General features: G+C 36.2%; 1 protein-coding gene across 2 annotated transcripts in view; it reads right to left on the reverse strand.

The window, feature by feature from the left end:
- Nucleotides 1–4,188: 4,188 nt before the first annotated feature.
- LOC126215054 (uncharacterized) overlaps nucleotides 4,189–20,838 on the reverse strand; it is a 122,268-nt gene continuing 105,618 nt past the window's right edge. Inside the window, exons 13-14 of one of the 2 annotated variants that reach the window (XM_049941700.1) lie at nucleotides 16,234–16,264; nucleotides 4,189–12,068 (exon numbers count right to left, since the gene is read on the reverse strand). The gene's annotated coding sequence lies outside the window, so the exon portion shown is untranslated. The remainder of the gene's footprint in view (nucleotides 12,069–16,233; nucleotides 16,265–20,838) is intronic. The other variant, XM_049941701.1, reaches the window with a different exon arrangement.

Here is a 20,838-nt window from a genome sequence, read left to right on the forward strand (position 1 = left end):
AAGTTCCAGTGGATCATTTATGGCACACCATTGTGCCTCTGCCTGTAATCAGTCTGAGCGATCTTTTGGCAACAGACCAAGATAGTCAATTGTTTACTCAACTTCTTTGCAAATCTGCAGTTGGTATTTTCTGCTGATTACTTGATTCTGGCTTCGATGACTTTTGCCTGTGCAGCAAAAAATCAGTCCTTCAATTTCTCTTGTTACGGTTCCCTGTCAGCCAAGACCAGGTCATTTCATTTCATTAACTGTTTTGCATTTGATTTTCCTCAAAAATATTTTCTTGCTTGGGCTGTCACTCTGACACTGGAGTGAAGCTTTCTGGTACGGAATCTTGGTTTGCTGTACTTTTATTATTATTATTATTATTATTATTATTATTATTATTATTATATTGCATGTGTACCATTCTACTTTTAATGTTTACTTAATGAAGAAGCCTGGTTAGATGTGAGAGAGAACCTGAGGGGCATAAGTTTTGTCAGGTGAAATAAATGCACAAAAAACATGGATTCTTTTCAAACAAAGCTTATGGTGAATTAGGGATCAGACAAAACAGTGCAGTAAATAAATTATTTTTAATGAAAGTTAGCTCTGTGTAAGTAAAAACAAATCAAATATTAATTGTGAAATTTAACATAAAAGAAGACACAAAAAGTTCACAGGTGTGGGAATCAAACAGTAAGGAATCGACAGTCAAACTTCTGTGAGTAACCATTTGAGACAACTTAAAGTTGGGCTTTCTTGTACATTCTTTGGCAAGAAAACTGTAAAAAGAGTATACTTGGAGTAAGTATCATTGTTTTGCTCAGCCAGCAATTATGCAACAGAAATGCGGGATAACTTATACAGTGTTACTGTTCCTGCACAAAGGAGATGACAGAATAATCCGTCAGGCTGGAACTAAAGAATTTTATGTCTAAAATCTGGGATTTTAGAAGCTCTATTTATGCAAGTACCTCATCCCCTACTTTCTGAACTTCACCCATGTTCTCATGTGAAACTTGCACAACTAGAACTTCTGGAAGGAAGGACGAGGTACTGGTGGAAGTGGAGCTGTGGAGACAGGTCGTCAGTCATGCTCTGGCAGCTCACTCGGTAGAGCACTTGCCTGCAAAAGGCAAACATCCCAGATTAGAGCCCCAGTCTGGCACAAAGTTTTAATCTGCCACTAAGTTTCAAAAACACTTACCACCAATCTAAGGGAAATATCCTGACTGACTGACTCATCATTGTCCAGCTCAAACCACTAAGGACTTGCAATTTGAAAGGGGCGTGCATCTTATTCTGTAGGCATTGTTTCAGAAGGTATTTTTCAAAATTCCACCTCTGAAGGGGTGACATAGGGGCTGAACAGTTTTTTGACAATATGTTGCAATTAAGGCAATTTTGGAGCAAGAACCATGAAAATTGGTATTTGGTTTCTCAGTCAGAAATAAATAAATATGTATTTCAGCATTTTTTGGAAATTTAACCCCTGGAGGGGTGAAATAGTGGGTGAAAGTTATTCTGAAAACAAATCATTGTTAAAGACTACTAAAGCATCTTTAAAGCTAGATCTATGGAAGTTTGCATTTGACTTTTTGGTTACAAATAAAAAGTATGTGTTTCAGTATTTTTGGAAATTCAATTGCTAAGGGGTGAAATAGGGTATGAAAATTATTATGAAATATTATGAAAATATTTTGTTATGGCTCGATAACATTGTTATAGCTAAATCTAAGAAAATTTGCCTTTTGACTTCTCAACTAGAAATAAAAAAAATATGTAGTGTTTCAGGAAATTCAGCGCCTATGGGAGTACAATAGGGAATGAAAATTTTTATGGCAGTATTTCATTACAAAAGCTTTTTTCCTTGTTGGAAATTCAAGCCCTAAGGGGGGTGAAATAGGGGATGAAAATATTTTGTTATATTAAAACGTATTTAAGAGCTAAATCTATGAAAACTGGTATTTAGATTAGATGATGTTGCAATTTGTGAAAAAAATTCGACTAAAAAAAAAATTAAGAGAATTTCATGTTGACTATTATTATTTTTGCTGTTATCGTTTGTATCATCTTCGCCATCAAGGGATGACCATCTCTCTGCTCAGAACATTGCTTACAAAAGGCAATTGTCTGGTGTTTGAATCCCAGTCTGGCACACACTTTCATTCTGACTTAAAAATTTCACAACGGTGCATGTGGTTTGTTGCATTTATATGGATTTTCATGCTAGTATTCCATAAGATTTTGCATTAAAAATTACATGTCAGATTTAGGCTAGCGTATTATTATAGAGTTGCTGTTGTTCATAAAAAAACACTGTTGATTAATATGTTTTGTAGGCACCTCTAAAAGTAATTGTCAGAGATAATTGATTATACAGCTTTGCACTAGAATATTTAAAACAATTCTAGCACTTATTCTAGTATTGTCTAAATCAACATTATTTCTGTTCCTCGTTCCATAATTGTGGACAGAATTTGTGTAAGTTAAAGTCCCTGGTTGCTATTCCATTGTGAGGAGTCCAGTTTCATATACAGGAAAGATACAGTTAGGCAAGACTTGCTTTTGTAATGCCTGTACATTTTTCTCACCACTTTTCTTTTTTGTCACATAAACACTAATTTTATATGAGACACTGATTTTGTATGAGAAGAGTTGCCTCAAATGTTAAGGGAGAGTGGAAGATATTAAAAGAGAAGCAGTTCTTTACTGGTACAGGGTATTAATTCGAATCATAAGTAAATCACTTTTAGTTTAATGCCCAACTGTTCAGTGTGAAAATAACATTTCAGTTGTGGGTTCAAATGAATTCCTAATAGTCTGACAGATTTACATTCATTCACTTTTTCACTCATTTTATGGAGAAAAATGCTTATAGTTTCAGTTCTGATTTTATCTAATATTATTTTACTTTTGTGTAGCCACTGTACAGATTTACAATCATTGTCAGTGTTTTCCTTTTAAGCTTTGGTATCAGTCATTACAAGGTTTGTATATCAGCATATATTACTAACTTTTAGGATGAAGAACTAAATAAATTATTCATATATATTATGAAAAGAAAATAGTCCAGAACAGAAACTTGTGACACTGCTGTATGACAGGTGGGGCATTTTATCTACAATTATTTGCTATGTCATCTCGTTTACTATCTAGTACTTATGAATTGCTTAATGACAGTTCATTGTTCTTGACACCATAATATACAAATGTAGACATTATGATACATGAAACAGTGTCAAATGCTTTGCTCATGTCGATGAGCATAGCACAAGCAATAAAATGCTTTGAAGACATTTGATCAGCACTCTGGACTCTAATCCAGAATGATGATGATGGTTCAGATCAGTGTCTGAAAACATCAAATTTTACATTTTCCACGATTTATTGTTCTAGGCAAATGACGAGATAATTGCTCTGCAAGTGTATCCTTGCACCCATCCTTAAAAGCAAACAATTTGAGCTCTAGATCAGTCTCAAGTGACCTTGTTGTCAAGGGAACGTTAAACCCTTTTCTACCTTCCTTACAAACATTTGACAACACTTCTACTTAATAAATTTTTAGGGCTAGGCGAATGTAATGAAAAAGTTGACATCTACAGTTGCCTCTACACCAATAAAAAAGGAAGATACATGTAAAACAGTATGCCAGATCCAGATAACTGTCCCAATTGTGGAAATGCTGACTGGGTGTTTAAGGAGACCAAACAGCTAACGACTTCAGCCCCCCCCCCCCCCCCCCTTGCAGTACAGCAGCAGTGTACCATATCTCTCTGCATATAGATTAAATTCTGTCTGCAAGTGTCAGAAGAGTTCTAAATGGTTGCATAGCTGTATTTTCAACAAAACATGAGAACCAGCCCAATATTCACCTAATGGGATGTGGAAAAATCACCTAAAAGAAACACATGCAGGTTGGCCTGCACACCGACGCCTTGTCCTTAATACACTGGGTAGATTTGATCAAGGGCTGGTGCACCACTCCATCCAGGAAGCTGTCACATTAACACATGTGGCTACCAGCCGGGTCTAGTTGTGGAGATAAGCAACTGTTTGGAGGATTTAAAATGAACTGTATTTATTATAGGGCAATGTCTAGATACAAAAACAAAATCAAAGACCAGGAAGCTTTCTGTAGACAAACTTTTATTTAACATGTTTAACTTTTATTTCTGACTTACAGAAATGCAGTTAGCTGCATGGAAAAAAATACGTAAAACAGTGAGGAACATTCACACAAAACATCACAATTTTGAAAGACAATAACAACAGTGAGTATTCAGTAAATTAATAAGGACACATTTTTATGTCTTGTTTTTCTTTCGTATACAGTGGTGAGGATTGTACTTGTTTCTCATATTTGTAACAGTTAGAATAATATTTGAGTATGCCTTATCAAGTGTGTTTTCATGTTAATTCTTTTTCCACTCAGTGACTCAGATAAGTTGCTAAGATTGGAACTGTGAGAAGATTACTGACTATGGAAGAAGTGCTCCAGATTACAGGTAAGAAGTATCCACTGACTCATGTAAGTTGGTGTTACGTTGCAGTTATTTAAATTCAACCACCCAAGTCAATGGCCACTGTAAAACAATTGAAGAAAAACCTCTTTTGCTACATTAGCTCACTCCAGCTTAAAAAAATTGAAGCTGATAACAATATCAGTCCGTAATGAGAGTTTGTGCTGTTATCACCAGCTTCAATATCTAGGCCACAATGTAAATAAATTGAACAATATTTACATGCAATAATATTCCAAACACCAAAATTCGCATATTTTGTCTAACCAATTCAACGAAAGATGTGCAAAACTAATAGTAACCAAATAATTAAGGCATATATGTAAGTGTATGGGATGACAGAAAAAAGAAAATATATGTGAACACAGATTACAACAACATTTGCATTATGTTTCATTTAGCATAAGAATAATTTCAGGCAATTTCCATGGACTGAATCTCAGTAAGTGAAGCAGTTATGATTAAATAGGTAACATGTAAGAGGTTATATATCGATCACTTAGACCACTAATGTAAGTGCTACTACAGCACTGTAAATTGTAAGAGACTATTAGGATCTTGCTTTTTTCCATCTGTATCTAAATGGTGCATGTATGTAGCAGAAGCCTTTGACATGTATACAAAAAATTGTGCTCTGTTTGACTCTGTAACACTCTGCCAAGTTGGACACACACATAGCACTGTCTGTATCACTAGGTACACACAATCAAGTTATTTTACATATTATTTGGAAAATTACACAAGACACTTGATAGCAGGACTCTTTCTACCTTAACCCATCGAGCACATAACCCATGTGTGTGACTGCTCTTTAACAATGTTAACAGGGGAACATTTTTACCTGACCAAATATTCAAACACAGGGAGAGATTCACATGAGGTGTTTCAATGTACTGAGTCTTGCAACAATAATAATAATTGACCTTTTGTTTCTAATTTCTATAGCCTGGACTAGTAAAGATGACCTTACAAACCACCTATCTTTCAACTAAGCTACACTCAGAATATTCATGCTTTTTCTTCTCTCTGTGCATCATATTTTTATGCAAAAAAAGTTCCACTGTAACAATGTGATCAGCCAAAGTAAAAATCAGATGCATAGTGTCCAGGTTGGCAGCAGTACTTCAAACAAAGGACAGCTATTGATCTACTACACAACTGGGAACAGTTCAACTATTTTCTTCCTCATAGCTCACAGGGATGGTAGCAATATCTTCAGAAAGAGCCACATATGAAAATTAACATTTTAGATGACCAACAGTCTGTCCAATATCCTAAGATTTGTTGGTAACAGATATAAGTGAAAGTTTGAGGTCCTCCATATAATGAAGATAAAGAACTGGCTCACAATACGGCTGTATTAACACACTTAAAGCTATCAGGCTGCTGCCAGGCACTATGTGGCCACAGCAGAATTTCACACCTGACACAGTGGCCGTGAAACATCCATCACTATGCATGCGGCAAGTCAGCATCTTAATTTAACAAAAGTATTAAATTTTATTGAGCGAGGAATCCTATATTGTTCTTTATACAGACAGCATTACTGAAACTTATTGTACTAGAGATAAATAAGTGAACACAATGTAACAGATAATCTTCCTAAAATGAGAGTCAGTTTTGAATGATCAAACGAGTGCCCACCATCAACAGAACGAGAAAACTGATAAGGTGCTGTAGAGTTCCTTCAGAGATATGTTAAATAGTACCTTTTACCATCTTTTACTGAAGGAAAGTGAAAAAAGAAATGTATGCTGATGTCAACAGTCTGTACTCGTCTGTCATATCCAATGCGACACTCTAAAATTACTGTAACCTAGAACTTTAGACACTTTTCAGGCTTATTTCGAAAATCACATGCTGAAACTGTTTATTACATACCCATTAATATTATCCCATTTGAGCAACAATCTTAACTGACAGATGCATGCCTGTTGTCTCTGATTTCCACACATTCAAATCCATACAATGAGTTCAATTTTGAGTATGAATATCTGGAGTGAACAAAAATGTTCCCTTGTAAGTAATGTAACAATGCTGATTGTAGAGCCCTATATACAACTATCTGGTACTGCATATTTCTGGGCAGGAATTGAAATTAGTGACAAGACAAGAGCACAAGTTCAGTGAAAAGCAAAGAGTACATCATCACTGAAAATAATAACTGTTCACAGTCATGAACCAGCACATTTTCAAACACAGACATTACAGAAAATTATCACATTGTAAGCAGATTAGGTGAGGAAAAATTTCTCACAAAAATCCATACCACACTAACTGGAAGTGTGTGAGACACACATTGCCAAGGTATCACAACGAAACAACAGTTCACTTGAAATTTTTGGGTAGTGCAGCAGACAGACTTAATCCACTGTCAGACACAACTGGCAGTCCATTTAATTGCTGCTGTCTGCAGAGGGTGAAACTGTGTTCCGGCCATGTAAGCAGCCTACTGCTTATTGTGCATGCCTTACTTGAAGCACACCTGCCATCTGGTGCGGCAACACTGAAGTGCCATGTGAAAAGTAACAAGTGGTTTTAATCAGGTTGTAGTTGGCATGTCAATGATGGAAGCAGCAGTCAAATAATCTTCAATTAGTAGAAAACTGTACATTATCGAAAGCATGGCATGAAGCACAACAAGTGGATGGAGAAGGTATGTGCTGATGATGAGATTACGACAAGGTGATACAGTTGAGGGTTCCCTACAGAATTAAATATGAAAACATCTGCAACAATGTGCTTTGATAACAGAGCAAATCCCTGCTGTACAATAACCACATCTGTATGAACTAATGGACACAGTACCCCAATCACTTTCAGCAACTGCCACATCTCGTACTTCAATTCTTTTAGACATATCTGTCTGACAATGCTTCAGGAAATGATGTATTTATTACTGCACTGAACACTGATATCGACAAATACATTTCCTTCACTATCTACGCTAAATCTTCTGCTAAACTTAGTAGTATCTTTGAAATCTTAATTGCTGACATGCTGAGCCCTTAAAACATTAAGACAGTTTCATGTTAGATTTAAAATATTCTATAACACAATTCAGCTGGTAATTTGTATAAAAATGATATTTCAATTCAGGACCTCGTTAAAACCACAGAGGGATAGCAATGTTGCCCAGGGCTTCCTAGTAAAACTCACAGCAATGCAGAAGAGTAGAACATAGTATTCCTGGATTTTGGGAGAATACACGACTCCTTCAGGGAAGAAAGAAGAATCTGTTGAGGGAGGTTCAGCAGTTTCTGATTGACGTTCCCCTTTTCGCCCTTCCACTTAATTCCTCTTTCTTCCCTGAAGAAGCCTACTATTACAACAACTGAGATTTATTCTTGTGTTATAACTAGTACTGGGAGTTTTAAATCATGAAGGTAAGTATTGGTTAGGCATCTCTGAGTATCTGACAATTTAACTGAATATTTGGACAGACAGTTCAGTTCCCTTCCTGTTCGCTTACATGTACACAACCAACTTTATTTTTAAGTTTCCTTTTTTTTTTTACAAATTTTATGTTAAAAAAAAGACAAAAATCAATAACATGACTTGTAAAAATCACATAGTCCATTAAAAAAGCACAATATTTTTTGTCTATGTACAAATTAAGTCTCAGTTGTTCACAAATTTGCTTCCACCGTAACATGACCAGTCACTTAATCACAAGCACAATATTACTTCAAATGTTTAGTTGTTGCCTGTGAATATGAACATTAGTGCTCAGGGCACAAACATTAGTTTCCTTATTAATACAGCACATCCAACAGACATATTTCTGATGAAAACAAGTAACACACTTGTTGTTTCCAAAAGACACGTATAATTCATGCTATGATGATGAGTTGTTTTGGCCATTAGAATCGACTGCAACAATTGTGCAAGAAAGACGAGTTAACTCTTTGACAGCATATGTGTGTAATTCCTGAGAGAACATTACTCGCAGGGTAGAATTAAAATTAAGTTGCTGAACAAAGAAATAGTTGGCGCTTTACATATTTATAGGTAAAGCAATACTCCTGAAATAGCAGGCATCATAACTGATGGCTATTGATAAAATGAAGCAAAGCTAATTTTGAAAAAGGAACAACAAAAACAATTTGAATAATAAACTGTCTCAAATATATTTATTTTCAAAAGGCAACAGTATAAATAAGCATTTAATGTTATAATTCATATTGTAGTTCATAAATGTAGTTTAAAGAAATTGGTTCACAGGAATATTTTCATCAGTCTTGTCATAGTTCTGCATGAAATAAAAGAAGCCTTAAACTGAAAAAGAAGGTTGGCTCAAAGTCGTAATTGTGGTACTATATATCAAAATCGAAGTTTGATTATGTTCAGTGTCTTACTTCCTTTGCACAATTTATTTGTATTCTGATAAACAAAAATTAGGCCACACAAAGGTAGCAGTTTGCATTAAAACTCACAAACTATATTTCTGACAACAGGCGGAAAAAGATATCAGTCTCATATTTGTAGACAGGCTGATAGAATTCCACAGACCACCAGCCTGATTTCAAATTTCCCTGAATTCCGTATGTGAATGTTGGTATGCTCTCGTTAAAAAAATTCTTTTCCCATTATTGTAAAAATATTAACATCAATCACACAAATGTTATCTTAATGTTTAACCAATGTGTAACGCAAGTTGCAAAATGAAACTGCAATGTACATATAACTGTATAAAATTCATAAATAACTGACACTACTGACTGTTCAATCATGTAATGTTGTCACTTATTTTTCACAAATAGTGTTAATTTAGCTTTAAAAATGGAATTTAAATTTACACTTTAATGGACTACTGAAAATGGAAACATTAGAGACAGACCATTAGCTGTGTTACATAATAATTAAGAAGGAATTTAGTGCACTTTGATGCGAGCATTAACAGAAATAGTAGAAAGTAAAATAGAAAACAGAACTTGAGAGTTCTTAAGTCTTTAAGAAACAAGTACAGCAAAAGATAATATCAGAAAATATTTACTGAAAAGAAAGACTATTTTTTTTCTAGTAGTAACACTTCAGACATATCAAATTCTTCTTACACAGTCCACTATCCTTGCTGAATTAAACATGACAAGTCATTCCAGTAATATCTCTTCTATTTCCTAGAAGTAGAGCCTTCATCTTCCCATACATTGTCACTCTTTTGCGCTGTTCAAGAATTTCATGGAACTAGAGCCTTTTCAGTGTGACTAACTAATTTCTCAATATCTCAATAAAAAGATATCATTTTTCCACAGAACTGAATTAATTTCAAATATATAAGTTTCCCTAATTGATTTGTAGCCTGGAATTAATATTCTTGTGTAATGTAAAACTTGGATTCTTTTTAAGAATTTTCTCTGGTTGCTTAATTTTCATTACATTTCAGTTTCTTGTACTCTTATGCAGTCAATAGACAGGGTTTAATAAACCACTGAAACAAAGCACCACATAACCTACATTCAAAACTTGCAGTGCAGATCCTAAGAAGCAAGTAAGAACCTTTACCTACGAAAGCAAGTCAGTCACAAATTTAAAACCATAATTTTATCAACACAGTTTGTGTAAAAGGTTGCTATAATTCACTATACTGTTGGCAAGCTGAGGATGGAAGATATAAGTGGTAAGGTCTATTTTTGTATAGAATAGTGCCAGTTATATGTCATCAAATATAAGGCCTACAACTGTGTTCTGTTCTACATTAGATATAATTTGTTAGCACACTCTAAATTAAGATGATACGCTTGGTCTCAGGAGACATATGTATCTTTCATTTGGGTAATGCACGTATTTCTAGCTGTCACTGATATCTCAATGTAATGTAGAAGATATATTACATTTGCCTGGCAACGTTCTGTGAATATGCTTCACAACAGAACAAACAAACATGAATAAAACCAAAGTATCAAAAATTTCAAACTGAATGCAAACTGTAATCTCTTCAGCAGAAAAAGAGAAAGAAAACTGCAATAAACCACAAAATAAGCAAGTCATGTAATTTTGTGATGACAGAAAAATAGACTGGAAGGGATGGAGGCGAGAGGGCAGGGAAAAAGAGAGGTGAGGGGCTGAATTTAACAGAGATAGGGAATTTCGAATTATTTTGGCAGAATATACAACATTTATTGTGCCAACATCCAAAATAGTCTTTTAGCCCCTTCCCATGGTCCTAAGGTACCTGTACTAACATGCTAATTAAGCCCTCCTGACAACCATAATTCTTTTACCACCTGTTTCTAAATGTGGGAAAACACTGCAAACAGCAAGCGATTTTTAAGTTTTGATAAATTTCAAATAGTAATTTGAACAGTCAGTTAATTAAAAATTTTAAGTCATTAATTGTTAAACACAATTGTCTTTGGTTCTAATGCAAACTACTAAGCCAATGTTATTAATTTAGATCATTTAACTGCATTAAATTTCTTCAGCACTAACTTACAGTTTCCACTTAAACAACACTTTAAATGGATCCATTTATTGTAATTGACACACATGACAACAATAAAATGTGGTTTATCACATGAAGGCATCGGCAGTATTTCCATCAAAATACACACTGACTATCTATTAAAAAAATAAATAATACCTCAAAATCTGAACAACATACAATCCAGTTAGAAACGTTTGTTAACTGCTAGTGTAACAGGTACTCCAACTGATGTCCCAATATAAACATTTCAGCAACAGTGATGTGCTTCTTTACTACCATTTGCAAGATTCCCAATCTGCCAGCTGTCTTCAGGTATGCTTTTGATATCAGATGTACTCAATTTTGTTATTTATGTGTAGTGTTGCAGCATAAAATATGGCTCCACTCAAACACAGTAAAAATATTCAGAACAGTCAAAACTTTGAAGCGAAGCATTATTTCCTATACAGCACAAACACTGTGACAAATCTTTGCTAGCTGACTTAATGTTATCAACCTAATTTGTATACTTAAGGGGCTTCCCTCATAAGAAGAAAACATGTATCAGCTGCCCTCTAAATCAAAGCAGGTTGTGCTGAAGTATTAAGCAAACAGCTTTGGTAAACAAATCAGACTTATCCACTTGTTAAAGAATTGTATCAAATACAAATAACACAGCAAAACAGGAGAGTTTAGAGACATTCAAAACCACACTAAAAACCTTCTTAGCTGCATATATAGCATACATAATATTCTGTAAACTGAGAATAAATAAATTATTGAAAACATAACAATTTCTGCACACGCGACAGTAATAAGCATGTACACTTTGCCTATGGAAACAAAAGTTGTAAGTTTATGGCACACACAATTGCATGAATAACAGGGCTCTTGTTTATGCCAAGTACATAAGAACATTAGTTATGATCAATTTAAATATTTGAGTCAAAACTGTAGGTTGCATAAAATATGGACAAAATAAGGTCTCATCTTGGATGTTCTTAAAGATTAACTGAATTGGTTTGTTTTTTGTGCTCTACTGTTCACTTTCCTGTATCTTATGCTCTCTGAGAATACAGCCTTTTCTTTAACAGTGAAACTACAGTTACAAAGTTCTATTACTAAGGAGATTCTTGGTAACAGTATAATTAAGCCTGTAATAAAAACAAAACAGCCTTATAAAATAAAACTAGGTTAATTCCTTTAGCAGTGAAAAAGAAAACAAAATCATTAAATATGTAACTGAAAATAAATATAACATTGGAAGCAAAACAATAAGAATTAAAAATCAAATCTAAAAATATAAATGTAAACTCTGTTATTCGACTAGCACACATGCAGGTCTATAATAATTTGGCTGTGGTACACAAAAAGAATAAAATTAAAATAAATATATCTACAACCACAATGGTGTAGCATTTTCTGCTGCAAAAAACAACAGGAAAACAACATGACATTTTATATACTATCTTTTTCTGGGCAAGAGGAGTGTCACACATAGTATTTCAACAACTTTAACACACAATATAACAAATGCTTACAATTAGTCACACTGAATAGAAGCTAATTATTTAATAATTTTATTTGTCCTAGTATATATTCTTTCCCTACATTATCCCCTTCCACATTCTACAGTTCTAGTTAGTCACCCAAACTCTAGACATCACTAAATTTTTGTTTGCCATCACAGAAGTCTGAAAGGTTAAGACTATTTTATTCATGCATAAGAAGCCAGTATTTTTTCTATTTATTTTGGAAAATTTCAGCTGTAAAATTTCTATTACATCTAAAGGAAATAGTTTCAGTGCTCTTTTTATAATTATAGAGTAGATACTCAAGAACTAAAACGAGTTTAGTAAGAAATCAGCTATTACTGTTGTATGTCAGGACAAGGGCACGAAAACATGATGGTCTGAATGTGCAAATGAACACCAGACCAAATTTCAAAATTTTCTGAATAGCACTAGATATTATATGTACTTATTGCGAAGGCAAAGTGCTAATTATACATGACAAGATTTGCTTTGTGCAAGACATTAAACGAATATTACGTTAGGACACACAGAATGATCCCATCTCAATTTCCATGAGGTAATTGTGCTGGCTTTTAGTCTGCTAACTGTTATTGTTAACACACAAATGTAATTTTCTTTACTTCTCTAATCTACATCCTATATGAAAAATAGAGGTCCTCAAATTGGTATAACTGTTAGGTTTTCATGGAACAACAACTTGGAACACTGTGTAAAGAAGTGCTGGGAGGCAGTTACTGCATACGGATGTGGCACAATGGAGTGAAACGGAAATCTAGGCAAAGTTTACATTTATATCTAAAAACAAAGATGATGTGACTTACCAAACGAAAGCGCTGGCAGGTCGATAGACACACAAACAAACACAAACATATACACAAAATTCTAGCTTTCGCAACCAATGGTTGCTTCATCAGGAAAGAGGGAAGGAGAGGGAAACACGAAAGGATGTGGGTTTTAAGGGAGAGGGTAAGGAGTCATTCCAATCCCGGGAGTGGAAAGACTTACCTTAGGGGGAAAAAAGGACGGGTATACACTCGCGCACACACACACACACACATATCCATCCACACATATACAGACACAAGCAGACATATTTAATATGTCTGCTTGTGTCTGTATATGTGTGGATGGATATGTGTGTGTGTGCGCGCGAGTGTATACCCGTCTTTTTTTCCCCTTAAGGTAAGTCTTTCCACTCCCGGGATTGGAATGACTCCTTACCCTCTCCCTTAAAACCCACATCCTTTCGTGTTTCCCTCTCCTTCCCTCTTTCCTGATGAAGCAACCATTGGTTGCGAAAGCTAGAATTTTGTGTGTATGTTTGTGTTTGTTTGTGTGTCTATCGACCTGCCAGCGCTTTCGTTTGGTAAGTCACATCATCTTTGTTTTTAGAAATATTTTTCCCACGTGGAATGTTTCCCTCTATTATATCAAAGTTTACATTTTGTATACCTGAATCTTGAAAGTGTGACAATGTTATCCAGACCTAAAATATAAGCAGACTCTCTTTAATTTATGTCCTCTTAATTTGACTACTGCCAGTTCTTAAGGACTGAAAGTGTTCAAGTTTCCAGAATACCCATACAAGATCTACAAATTGCATGAAGATAATGACTGGTAAATAGCTCTCCAATAATACATTAGTAACCTTTAATGTGTGAATGATGTAGTACCCTGTGCAATTTCCTTTGTCTGAGTGGAAAAGGGAGGTAGAAAGAGCTGCCAACACGACGGAGCTGTGGAGTATAGCACAAGTGAGTTTTGGTTGTTTTTAAAAAAGGTTCAAATGGCTCTGAGCAATATGGGACTTAACATCTGAGGTCATCAGTCCCCTGGAACCTAACCTAAGGACATCACACACATCCATGCCCGAGGTAGGATTCAAACCTGCAACCGTAGCGGTCACGCGGTTCCAGACTGAAGCGCCTAGAACCGCTAGACCACAGTGGCCGGCTTTTGGTTGTTTTCCTCTTATTTGCTTCACTATTTGAGAGAGCCACTGTCATAATTTATCCCTAGTTCAGACAGACATGGAGGAGTTAGAAGTATTTTTTCACATAATTTAAGCATCCTGTTTCTTCAAGAATAAGCAATTGGTGCTGTCCGATTCACTTACTTTCATATAAAATACAGGGGCATCCATATAGAATTCGTGGCATTATATTTTTAACAAAAAAGAAAATTTTGAGATGAGGAGAAGTTGATTAATGCTAGACTCAAAGAAGAACAGAAGAGTAAGAAATAAGTAGTATATGTGTGTGGTGTTTGCTCTGTCAAACATATTCCGTTTTTGATACAGCAGCTGTAAATAACAATATTTCGAGGGATATACGAACATCAGCCGCAACTGCACTTGGGTGAAGTGAGAAATCTGAGATCGAGTCCTGATCTAGCAGAAATTTTCAACACTTGACATTGAATTATTTCAATGCCCAATTGCAGTTGACATTGGTACCTGCCTCAAAATAAGACAGAAGTGCTTGGATTGAAATAATGGGTGTTCTCAACATCAAAGAAACAATGTAAGAAATAACTGAAAAGTTTTGAAGTGGGATTAAGATTCAGGGTGAAATGATATAAATGAAGAATTACAGGACCTATTAAGTGGAATGAACAGTCTACTGAGCACAGAACACCAACTGAAAGTAAATCCCAGCAATGCATAAATATTAAAGAACAGATTAGTACAGGCATTTCTTGCTAAAGACATCTGTTAGTAAGAGACAAAGGCCTTAAAGTGAGAAAGAAATTTCTGAGAATATACATGTGGAGCACAGCATTTCAAGTGAAGCTTGGAGAGAGGCCTGCTTCTCTGTTTCAGTCCATTATGTCACAATACTCTTTCCTCACTAACAACATTGTGGTACTTTTATAGTAAGTCTGTAAATGGAACGAATGGATCGGGAGGAGGAGGGGGGGGGGGGGGGGGGCACGGAATTTGAAGAAACATTCGTTGTAACTGTACTAGTCCAGTCTAATGTTAGCACCTCAGTTACACATTGCTGCCTTACAATTACATCCTGGCACACCTTATAACTTATATAACAATATTATCTGTACTTCTATCTTTCCTCTTCATGACTTATACTCTACCCTATATTAAAATATGGACCAATATCTGCCGCAACAGTTCCCTCTAATAAAACACACTGTTCCCAAAAGAAACAGGAGACAGTATACTTAATAACAAAATAAAAAAATCCAGCACGCATATAATAAACTACACGGCTGTGAAGAGAGTACATGCAAAATGAACTTGGGAAAATATAATTATATCTCTCCGGCCAGTCAAGAGAAGACAATGCAACACAGATAATTTTTGTATGTGACAGTAGGAACAACATATTTGGACAGGAGGATGTGTTTTTAAGTATCATAGAAGTAAGATGACCTCTTCACAGCAAATTATGATGAGCAGCACAGTCTTAAAATATCAAAAAGTACCTATCCCTATTAGACTCACACACACACACACACACACACACACACACACACACACACACTAATGAATATTCTTTACGAAACTCAGCATTAGTTACCAGTATTGAATTTACAATTAAATGCAACAACTAGTCTTCAATAAAACGAACAATGTGGCAAATATAACAACTTAAGCCACATAGCTGTGATTAAGGACCACAGTCCTACAATGTAATTTCTAGTGATCATGCATAATTAATGAATAAAACTCTAAACCAAGTTTATCCTCTATATGACCAAAACAAGTTCTATAAAAAATTAGGAATTTGAATGAAGTCTTGGACTGACTAATGAAATAAATTACCAGCAAAGAGAGTTGTCTCTCAGTACAGATGCTGAAACAAGAACAGAAAAGATCATCATCATCATCATCATCATCATCATCATCATCGTTACTACTACACTACTACTACTACTACTACTACTACTACTATTACAAGTTGAAATACAATACATGATAAACATATTCAGCTGTCTGTAGATTCCTAATTCATCATAGGTATAAAAAATTGTTGAAAACATAAAATACATCTAATAGGGACCAAATTCATAGCACTATTCTTGCTTAATGAATCAAAAATATGGCAGAAGCTTACAATTAAGAGCCTCACGTCCTCTTACCCCACAATCCCAGAAGAAACAACTTAACTTTGATTACTATTTTGCAACTGTCTTACAGCCTTCAATTATCGAACACATCACTCAAACATTCACAGATAATAGTATCAAGATCAACTGACACACAAACTTGACTTTCAGGAGAGTGAATGATGAATGCCAGCTGAACAAATACACAGGAGACTACACGTGAAATTACATGTAATGGATTTTAAATACTGATGAAGTATACTTGTTCCTACATGGTCAGACTGTAGGGTGAACAGGGGTATATTCTTAACCTAGGAAAGAGACAAGTTAAAACTGTGTCCAAACGTGAGAGAGAGTGGACAGTTCATAGGAATTCCTTACTGAAGTCACTGTTTGAGATGCAGTTTTAGCTTTATACAGACATTCACTGTGGTTTAGTTATTTTGGCAATACCACAGAGAAGTAAGTATATTAGGTGGGTAAAATATGCACAAACAAGACATTTCAACAAAATAATAAGTTAGAAAAGGCTGTAATACATAAACTACTCTCTAGCTCAGTTCGGCATGTTTGACACTTAGAATTCAGTTCAGGGAGCAGTACGGTATGTAGAATTTCACGGCTGGTATTTGTGTCGCTAGGAAACCTCTCTGCCTAATCTATCTTTGGTTGTTTACTTTTCTTCCTTCAGCGCTAAACACGTCATCAGAGGCTATAAATACTCAGATATTAGTACAAACTTAAATAAGCTTGTTACTATGTCAAGGTGTTTTCAGTGTTTCAGCAAGAACAGATAATACTGTTCTATTGTATGTACACAAGATGCTGTTCTTTTGATGCCCGGTACACAAAGCTTTCTCAGAAATGCCAGTTACAACTGAGGTTGGTCCAAATATTAGACAGCTGCTCACAAATGCTACATGAAAAATTCAAAATATTGTTAAACTGCAAAGACACAGAACTACATTTACCATCTACATTTATACTCCGCAAGCCACCCAACGGTGTGTGGCGGAGGGCACTTTACGTGCCACTGTCATTACCTCCCTTTCCCGTTCCAGTCGCGTACGGTTCGCGGGAAGAACAACTGCTGGAAAGCCTCCGTGCACGCTCAAATCTCTCTAATTTTACATTCGTGATCTCCTCGGGGGGTATTAGTAGGGGGACTACTGGTCAGTGCTCCTCTTCAGAAGGCAAAATTCTAAATGAAACTTCCTGGCACATTAAAACTGTGTGCCGGACAGAGACTCGAACTCAGGACCTCTGCCTTTCGCAGGCAAGTGCTCTACCATCTGAGCTACCCAAGTACGACTCACAACCCGTCCTCACAGCTACAATTCTGCCAGTACCTTATCTCCTACCTTCAACAGTTTTAATCTGCCAGGAAGTTTCATATCACCACACACTCCACTTCAGAGTGAAAATCTCATTCTGGAAAATTCTAAATGTTGGTGATAGAAACATTTAAAACTGATGCTACTATAGTCTGATTAAAATTACTTGATAGTCGACACTTCATCTGTCGGAGTGTCCTCCTCCAGTCAGAGTGCTCAATGTCATGCCTTTTCCAATTTCTTGTCTGCACCCCCCCCCCCCAAATTTTGTATTCGGATCCCAAATCCTGGGCCCAGTCCTTTTGTCACAGAGATCAGCCTACAGTAGGTAAACGTCATACGACATGGTGTAAAACCGAACTTTTTTAAATATACCATCATCATCTGAAGCTCTTGCATAACGCACTGATAAAGTCGCAGTCTACAGTGTAACAGCAAGTGGGTTCAAACACTGCCAGGTGGTGTCAATTTTTTTTATTTAAATCTTTATCAAAACGATTCTGATTATAATTATTTACAATTAATTGGTTTTGATCTATTGTTTTATTTTTAATCCTTTGTTGTGCCATTTTCATCATTGTACTGACTTTTCCATTTGCTCTTATTTTTCTTCCTATCATTCTTCTTTCTTTTTGAATCTGCTGATGTCGCCTATAACCTGTAAATGAGTTACAACCAGGATTGCTCATCAGTCCAGCTCGCATGACGCTCGCATAGCAAAAGCGAGAAGTTACAGTTCCCTTTTAAAACTAAAAATATAAGTTTGCTCGTACATGTCAGCTTTAAAAGCTGTGATCAAAGTGAGCATAATTAATAGTTCTGCCGTAGTTTACTGACTACCGTTTTCCCGGATACATCACACATCAAGAGGTTGTAGTTAGGCTACAAAAAGCGTTGTCTGCCACAGTTCAGTCATCGGTCATTTAAAATCAGCTGTGGACAGAGCATCTCGCGTTTCTGCCATACCTAATGGCAACAGCTTCCAACAACACTCCACATTATATGCATTTCAGCACTTGTGAAGTGACCTGCCGAGCAGTAGCCGATGTGGCAACACTGTAGTGCTGAGTGATAGAGACGTCAACTATCACGTACTTTTAAATGGACTATAATTCTTGTTTTTGGAACTTTTATGTTCCTTCTTCATTGAGGACAGACTGGGTGCTTTGAGACAGTTGGAAGGTAGTGACATTTCACAAATTTAAAAACTCCTCTCCCCTCCTCTTCCTTCTCCCACAATGTTCTTTCAGGTTGAGAAAAAGGAGGACATCACACAGTGGAAGATATAGAGTGTATAGCAGATGCTTCTCAACATCCCACTGAAAATGTTGAAGCAAAGTTGTGAGGGTTGTTGCACTGTCACTCAAGAGAACACGGCCTTCACTTAATTTTCCACACCACCTTTCCTTTATGGCCATTAACCTTGCGTGTGTGTGCAGGTGACGGTGATCGCGGAACCCAGTGTGAGCACAATTTCTGATACTGCAGATGATCTTGGCTGACAGAATGAGCACTGTGTACTGAGATGCACAGCTGCCGAGCAATGGCCACAATAGTGACAATGTGAGTGCTGCAAATCTGTCGCCTGTTCCCGATTGGCATCATCTGTGTCTGTCTGGCTTTGGGTAAATTGTTGGCACAATTTTACTACGCTTTGATGTGACATTGCATTTGGACCATATACTGCCAGAATTTCACAGTGGATCTGTGTACGATTTACATGTTTTTCCCATAAGAATCTTACTGTCCCACATACTTCAACTTTGGAGGTACATTTCCAGTTGCCAGGCCATTTCACTCTAAAACTCCGATGCACCTGTTATCTGTACCATACATGAAACTGTGCCTGCTCGAAACCTGGAATGTGTGCTCTCTTTTGACAGTGCATCATTCTTGTTGCTCAACAGTCTTATCGTGAATTGACACGTGTACCTTATGCCTCTATGTACCTCACTGGTAAGAATAGTACCATTTTCAGTTCAAAGACGGTAGAAGGGACAGGGTGAGAAGCAAAGATGGAGAGCAATTAAATGTAGTCCGAGTTATAAAAATACAAAATAGAGAGAAAGAGGAAGGAGAGAGGAAGGTGGGCAGATCATCGGAGATTGGAGAATGTAAAAGAAGTAACTGTGTAAAGAATAAGAATGTTTCATGGGGCAAAATAGGGGAGTGAGTGTTAACCCAAGTTTAATTTGAGACGGTGCCAGGATAAAACGACACATCTGAGCACAAGCTTCCTCTCTGGTATCCAGAAAACTAGCGCCGAGGAGGAAGCTCAAAATGACTGATGTTGTGTCGCGAGCTCTCGGTTCCTTCGAGTTGTGCAGCTGTGCGTGCTCAGCAACTGGGTACTGAGTGTTCCCAAGACAGAAAGTTGTTCTCTGTCCATTCATTTAGCAAAAGTGGTTACTGAAATTATTACAGGCACTAATAAATGGTTTTAAAAACAATTATTTTGTACTAAACTTCGACAAATCCACTATATGCAGTGCGCAACTTGCAAGAGGTTTCTTCCCAGTATATATATAAAACACAATAAACATACAGATGGAAGAGGTTGACAGTGAAATTCTTGGGACTACAACTCTATGGGATTTAACATCCCATGGACAATAAGGTCATTAGAGTGTTAGAACTCGCTGATAAATTCAGTTGGGAAGAGCATACCACATAACCACTGAAGTACCAACACAAATCTTTATTTGCAACATGGGTATTGTAGTACGTAGATGATACAAAAATAAAGAAGGTGGCTTATCTCTTTCACTTTCATTCTATAATGTCACATGGATTCATTTCTTGAGTTACCTCATCAAGCAAACATTTCTGCAGTACAAATGCGTGTAAATACTAATTATATTCTGAGAAGGAAAATTGATACTCACCATATAGCGGAGATGCTGAGTCACAGATAGGCACAACAATAAGATTTTCACACTTCACGCTGCGAGCAGCAGCACCAGTGCATGATGGGAGTGGTGACTGGG

This window comes from Schistocerca nitens, chromosome 12 (assembly GCF_023898315.1).
Source record: "Schistocerca nitens isolate TAMUIC-IGC-003100 chromosome 12, iqSchNite1.1, whole genome shotgun sequence".
Lineage (NCBI taxonomy): Eukaryota > Metazoa > Arthropoda > Insecta > Orthoptera > Acrididae > Schistocerca > Schistocerca nitens.